The following is a 7,927-nucleotide window of genomic DNA, read 5'->3' as shown; positions in this document are numbered from 1 at the left end:
ATGTTCTCCTCCAGATGGCGTGGTAGGTACCATCTTGGCTATCGCCCTCTAAGGGTATGTGTCACAAGTGAGGGACCGGGATCCCGGTTCCACTTGAACAGATCTCCCACAATATTACCTTATCCTTTGACTGAAGAACATAAAGACTGATGCCCCTGGGTAAATTTTTGTGACAATTTTTCGGCGAGCAGGTGGACCCAGGTAGGCCTGGGAGCGTAGAAGAGTTCTCCTCTATCGACTCTACCTAACGAGCTCGCGCTTACCAAAGTAGTAACGGTATGAAGGCTTGAGTTTGAGTCGGTAAAAAGAGAGTACGTAAGACTACTTGTAAAGTGCGACTTAGAAATTTCGATCAGCTCGATCATCACCATCATATGATGCATACTATAAATTTTACAATTTTCCAGGAGACATACTAGATTATCTACGATAATCGGCTGTAATATGAAAATAGAGGAATTATTCATTTCGAAATGAGATTCTATTCGACACGCGCTCGATATATTCCGTAACATTATTATTCATAATTATTCCTACAACCTTTCATTTGCTCTCTCGATCTTGAATTTTGGTAGGCATAAAATCGAAACGCTGTTTTAGCTAGTCGCAAGTGAAGTATCTACGTTGGGTAGAGAAGCAGATTTGTTTTTTGAAAAGTGTTCGGATGGAAAAAGGTTCAGAGTAACTGTAATACATCGCGTATGCGCTAATTTTGATCGAGATGAAATGGATGCTCCGTATATGAGACAGTATTTAACGCAGTGCAGTGCTGGGCAAAATTGTAATAAAAAATTAACAATTACAAATCACTAAGGATAATTTTTAATGACATCGAATTCCATTAAAATTATTTTCAGCAATAATAATTGAATCGGAGTTCAGTGAAATTACTTTTGATAATTGTAATTGACTCAGAGTCCATCGAAATTATTTCCAGTAATTGTAATTGAATTGGATTTCATTAAAATTACATTGAGTAATTTGAATTTAATCAAAGTTTATCAAAATTACTTTCAGTGATTAGAATTTAATCAGAAATCATTTCAATTATCCTCAGTGATTGTAATTAAATCAGACATTATTAAAATTCTTTTGAGTAATTGTAAACCACACGATGTGGTCCAGTTGAATTTTTTTCTCTAACGTTATTCCTGTGAAATAATAACAAATAGACAAATAAATTTACTCCGTTTTTGGAGTACTCAAATGGTGTGATCGGAACGAGTCTTTTACAGTCAATCTGTGAATGGGCTATGGTTACCAAAGTTTTTTGGGTAGCTGATCAAGGATTTCACATTACTTTAAAAAATTAATTTGTTTAAATAATTTGCTTGACCAGTCAATGTGAATATGTAAGCTCCATGAAGTTCCCGATGTTTTCGGAATTTGAAATTATGTTGAGAATTCGACATTACGTTTCCAAAGGTAATTTGTTTAAATAAATTATGAAAAACAATTGAAATTTGAAAAAAAAACATAATCATTTCCATTAATTGTAATGGATAACAGAAAAATTATAATTGTTCCAAGTAATTGTAATTAGTAGCAAAGAAATTACAATTTTTTCAAGTAATATTAATTGACAACAAAAAAATTACAATTATTTCGAGTAATTGTAGTTGATAATCATAAAATTACAATTGTTTATACTAACTGTAATTGGTAAATCAAAATTTATAATTATTTCCCGCAATTGTAATTACTTACTTAATATTACAGTTATTCACAGTAATTGTAATTTACGGGTAATGAAATGACGAAAGTAATTTCTGCTGCCCAATTCTGGAGAGACCTGAGTTCGGTAGGTAGAGAGTTCCAGTGTCGAGCGCCTCCGACTGCCAGGGAGTGACGAAAAGCCTCAGAATGCGGAAGGGGCAGCACAAGTTCACCTGGATTTCGCAACGTGGAGGTGGAAGCTGCAGGTGCACGAAGCGAGAATAATGCGGACAAGTATGCGGGTTGCCCCGTGCGCAAGATATTGAACACTGCAATCAGGAGGAGGTACAATCGTCGGGTTAGCCTTACTTTTTCTTCAAATTTGGAGCCGAAAATTTTCGGTCTCAGATTCAATCTAAATTACCCTCACCTGACTAACTGGACCTTCAGGAACTCAGAAAACGCAGCGAAAACAGCGTAGTGGTTTGAAGACCTGAAGAGGTGATACAGAAAGAAAGAACGAAGCTTCTTAAAACTTCTAGTACATTTTAACACACATTTAAGATGTACGGGCAAAATTTTTCATCATCCAACTATTGCAGAACGGCAGCCTTATCAGTTGACCCGTTAACTGAAGAATATATCTTTAGTAAACATCTGACTATCGAAGGGCCTGACCGCTTGAGTCTGGAATCGACAGCAAAGTGAAGTTCGTATTTCTTGTATGTAATGTGAGATCTGCAATCATTATACATCATATATAATCATACGTTATACATCATACATCATCATACATAGTATGAAAGTTCGAATCCATAGTTTGGATGTCGGATGTTCAGAAAGTGACGTCACCAATTCAAAATCAGCTAGCCGAATTCCTCAGTCTGGAAACAACCGCGCAGTAGAGCGGACGGATGAGAGTCGCGCTCCGCAAATTTCAAGTACCGGGTTCTCAACCTCCCGGATCTCGCGCTTCGGGTCCGCTACGTATTTCGAGTAACGGGTTCTCAACCTCCCGGATCTCGCGCTTCGGGTCCGCTACGTATTTCGAGTAACGGGTTCTCAACCTCCCGGATCCCGCGCTTCGGGTCCGCTACGCGGTGAAACTCGACTTCCAGGATAAGCGCTCCGTGGCTCCTCGTTCATGTTTACAATAAATTATTTCAATTCGTTTTTCGCGCAAGCCCAAATTCAGTAGCTGTCAGTACGCTAATAAAATTTCTATAACTTTACGATCTTCTCATAATCTTTCTGGTAGATTATATCGATAAGAAAACTATATCAAACCTTACACATTATTTTTGATTTGTTCTCATGCTGAAAATATTTATTAGTATTCGGGGTATAACTCGAGGTGGTTGGCGGTGGTCGTTGGGGGTGGTTAAGGGTGGTTGCGGGTAATCAAGGTGATTCAGGAGGAGGGGGACGAGGATTTGTGCTCGCTGAGTTTAACAATTTTATAATATTCGATGGCAATTGTTATTACATTTCATCTGATCTTCTTCAAACTTGTCATCTTTACAATAAATTATTTCAATTCGTTTTTCGCGCAACCCCAAATTCAGTAGCTGTCAGTCCGCCAATAAAATTTCTATAACTTCACAATCTTCTCATAATCTTTTTGGTAAAATATGTCGATAAAAAAATTATATCAAACCTCACACATTATTTTTGATTTGTTCTCACGCTGAAAATATTTATTAGTATTCGAGGTATAACTCGAGGTGGTTGGCGGTTTTCGTTGGAGGTGGTTAGGGGTGGTTGCGGGTAATCTCGGTGATTCAGGAGGAGGGGGACGAGGATTTGTGCTCGGTGAGTGAAACACTTTTATAATATTTCATGGCAATTGTAATTATATTTTATCTAAAATATTTCAAACTTGTCATGTTTACATTAAATTTTTCACTTCATTTTTTGTGCAAGCACATATTCAGTAGCTGTGAATAATCTTATACAATTTATTATATTATTAATTAATTAATTAATATTCTTATAATATTTGATGGCAATTGTAATTATATTTCATCTGAAATATTACAAACTAGTCACGTTTACAATAAATTATTTCAATTCATTTTTCGTGCAAGCACAAATTCAGTAGCTATGAATAATCTTATACAATTTATTATATTATTAATAATTTAATTAATATTCTTATAATATTTAATGGCAATTGTAATTATGTAGTATCTAAAATTTTTCAAACTTGTCATGCTTACAATAAATTATTTCAATTCGTTTTTCGCGCAAGCACAAATTCAGTAGCTATGAATAAGCTTATACAATTTATTATATTATTGATTAATCAATTAATCAATTAATCAATTATATTAAACCTTACACAATATTTTCGATGTGTTCTTATACTGAAAATATTTATTACTATTCAAGGTATAACCTGAGGTGGTTGAAGGTGGTCGGAGGTGGACGAGGAGGAGGACAAGGAGGACGAGGATTTGTGCTGGGTGAGTAAAACACTTTTATAATATTTGATGGCAATTGTAATTATATTTCATCTGAAATGTTACAAACTTGTCACATTTACAATAAATTATTTCAATTCATTTTTCGTGCAAGCACAAATTCAGTAGTTATGAATAATCTTATACAATTTATTACATTATTAATTGATTAATTGATATTCTCATAATATTTGATGGCAATTGTAATTATATTTCATCTGAAATATTACAAACTTGTCACGTTTACAATAAATTATTTCAATTCATTTTTCGTGCAAGCACAAATTCAATAGCTATGAATAATCTTATACAATTTATTATGTTATTAATTATTTACTTAATATTCTTATAATATTTAATGGCAATTGTAATTATGTAGTATCTAAAATTTTTCAAACTTGTCATGCTTACAATAAATTATTTCAATTCGTTTTTCGCGCAAGCACAAATTCAGTAGCTATGAATAAGCTTATACAATTTATTATATTATTGATTAATCAATTAATAAATTAATCAATTATATTAAACCTTACACAATATTTTCGATGTGTTCTTATACTGAAAATATTTATTACTATTCAAGGTATAACCTGAGGTGGTTGAAGGTGGTCGGAGGTGGACGAGGAGGAGGACGAGGAGGACGAGGATTTGTGCTGGGTGAGTAAAACACTTTTATAATATTTGATGGCAATTGTAATTATATTTCATCTGAAATATTACAAACTTGTCACGTTTACAATAAATTATTTCAATTCATTTTTCGTGCAAGCACATATTTAGTAGCTATGAATAATCTCATACAATTTATTATATTATTAATTAATTAATTAATATTCTCATAATATTTGATGGCATTTGTAATTATATTTCGTCTGAAATATCACAAACTTGTCACGTTTACAATAAATTATTTCAATTCATTTTTCGTGCAAGCACAAATTCAGTAGCTACGAATAATCTTACACAATTTATTACATTATTAATTAATTAATTAATATTCCTACAATATTTGATGGCAATTTTAATTATATTTCATCTGAAATATTACAAACTTGTCACGTTTACAGTGAATTATTTCAATTCATTTTTCGTGCAAGCACAAATTCAGTAGCTATGAATAATCTTATACAATTTATTACATTGTTAATTAATTAATTAATATTCCTATAATATTTGATGGCAATTGTAATTATATTTCATCTGAAATATTACAAACTTGTCACGTTTACAGTAAATTATTTCAATTCATTTTTCGTGCAAGCACAAATTCAGTAGCTATGAATAATCTTATACAATTTATTATGTTATTAATTATTTACTTAATATTCTTATAATATTTAATGGCAATTGTAATTATGTAGTATCTAAAATTTTTCAAACTTGTCATGCTTACAATAAATTATTTCAATTCGTTTTTCGCGCAAGCACAAATTCAGTAGCTATGAATAATCTTATACAATTTATTACATTGTTAATTAATTAATTAATATTCCTATAATATTTGATGGCAATTGTAATTATATTTCATCTGAAATATTACAAACTTTTCACGTTTACAATAAATTATTTCAATTCATTTTTCGTGCAAGCACATATTCAGTAGCTATGAATAATCTTGTACAATTCATTATATTAAAAATTAGTTAATTAATTACATTAATCCTTACACAATATTTTTGATGTGTTCCTATACTAAAAATATTCATTACTCTTCCAGGTATTACCCGAGGTGGTCGGAGGTGGACGAGGAGGAAGACCAGGTGGACGAGGAGGAGGACGAGGTGGACGAGGAGGAGGCGGGGTGGGTCGTCGGAGAGGACCTCTCCTCTCCTCAGAGGAGGGTAGGGGTAGGGGCAGGGAAGGGGCAGGGAAGGGGGAAAGGTGGGCGCGGAGGGGGAAGGACCGGGACCGGGAAGGGAAGGGAAGGGGCGGGGGAGGGTGGCGGGAGGGCGGGAGGGTGGGAGGGCGGGATGGTGGGAGGGAGGGAGGGAGGGAGGGAGGGAGGGCGGGCGGGCGGGCGGTCGGGGCGGGGGTGTTCTGATCTATTAACTCTAACGGGCTCGCATCGACATCCGTCCCCCACTCTCCCCCTCCCCCGCCCCTTCCCTTCCCTTCCCGTCCCGTCCTCCGCCCCGCCCACCTCTCCCCTTTCCCTGCCCCTTCCCTGCCCCTACCCCTACCCTCCTCTGAGGAGAGGAGAGGTCCTCTCCGACGACCCACCCCGCCTCCTCCTCGTCCACCTCGTCCTCCTCCTCGTCCACCTGGTCCTCCTCCTCGTCCACCTCCGACCACCTCGGGTAATACCTGGAATAGTAATGAATATTTTTAGTATAGGAACACATCAAAAATATTGTGTAAGGATTAATGTAATTAATTGATTAATTAATAATATAATGAATTGTATAAGATTATTCATAGCTACTGAATATGTGCTTGCACGAAAAATGAATTGAAATAATTTATTGTAAACGTGAAAAGTTTGTAATATTTCAGATGAAATATAATTACAATTGCCATCAAATATTATAGGAATATTAATTAATTAATTAACAATGTAATAAATTGTATAAGATTATTCATAGCTACTGAATTTGTGCTTGCACGAAAAATGAATTGAAATAATTCACTGTAAACGTGACAAGTTTGTAATATTTCAGATGAAATATAATTACAATTGCCATCAAATATTATAGGAATATTAATTAATTAATTAATAATGTAATAAATTGTGTAAGATTATTCGTAGCTACTGAATTTGTGCTTGCACGAAAAATGAATTGAAATAATTTATTGTAAACGTGACAAGTTTGTGATATTTCAGACGAAATATAATTACAAATGCCATCAAATATTATGAGAATATTAATTAATTAATTAATAATATAATAAATTGTATGAGATTATTCATAGCTACTAAATATGTGCTTGCACGAAAAATGAATTGAAATAATTTATTGTAAACGTGACAAGTTTGTAATATTTCAGATGAAATATAATTACAATTGCCATCAAATATTATAAAAGTGTTTTACTCACCCAGCACAAATCCTCGTCCTCCTCGTCCTCCTCCTCGTCCACCTCCGACCACCTTCAACCACCTCAGGTTATACCTTGAATAGTAATAAATATTTTCAGTATAAGAACACATCGAAAATATTGTGTAAGGTTTAATATAATTGTTTAATTTATTAATTGATTAATCAATAATATAATAAATTGTATAAGCTTATTCATAGCTACTGAATTTGTGCTTGCGCGAAAAACGAATTGAAATAATTTATTGTAAGCATGACAAGTTTGAAAAATTTTAGATACTACATAATTACAATTGCCATTAAATATTATAAGAATATTAAGTAAATAATTAATAACATAATAAATTGTATAAGATTATTCATAGCTATTGAATTTGTGCTTGCACGAAAAATGAATTGAAATAATTTATTGTAAACGTGACAAGTTTGTAATATTTCAGATGAAATATAATTACAATTGCCATCAAATATTATGAGAATATCAATTAATCAATTAATAATGTAATAAATTGTATAAGATTATTCATAACTACTGAATTTGTGCTTGCACGAAAAATGAATTGAAATAATTTATTGTAAATGTGACAAGTTTGTAACATTTCAGATGAAATATAATTACAATTGCCATCAAATATTATAAAAGTGTTTTACTCACCCAGCACAAATCCTCGTCCTCCTTGTCCTCCTCCTCGTCCACCTCCGACCACCTTCAACCACCTCAGGTTATACCTTGAATAGTAATAAATATTTTCAGTATAAGAACACATCGAAAAT

This window comes from Neodiprion fabricii, chromosome 3 (assembly GCF_021155785.1).
Source record: "Neodiprion fabricii isolate iyNeoFabr1 chromosome 3, iyNeoFabr1.1, whole genome shotgun sequence".
Taxonomy (NCBI): Eukaryota; Metazoa; Arthropoda; class Insecta; order Hymenoptera; family Diprionidae; genus Neodiprion; species Neodiprion fabricii.
This window is presented reverse-complemented; position numbering follows the sequence as displayed.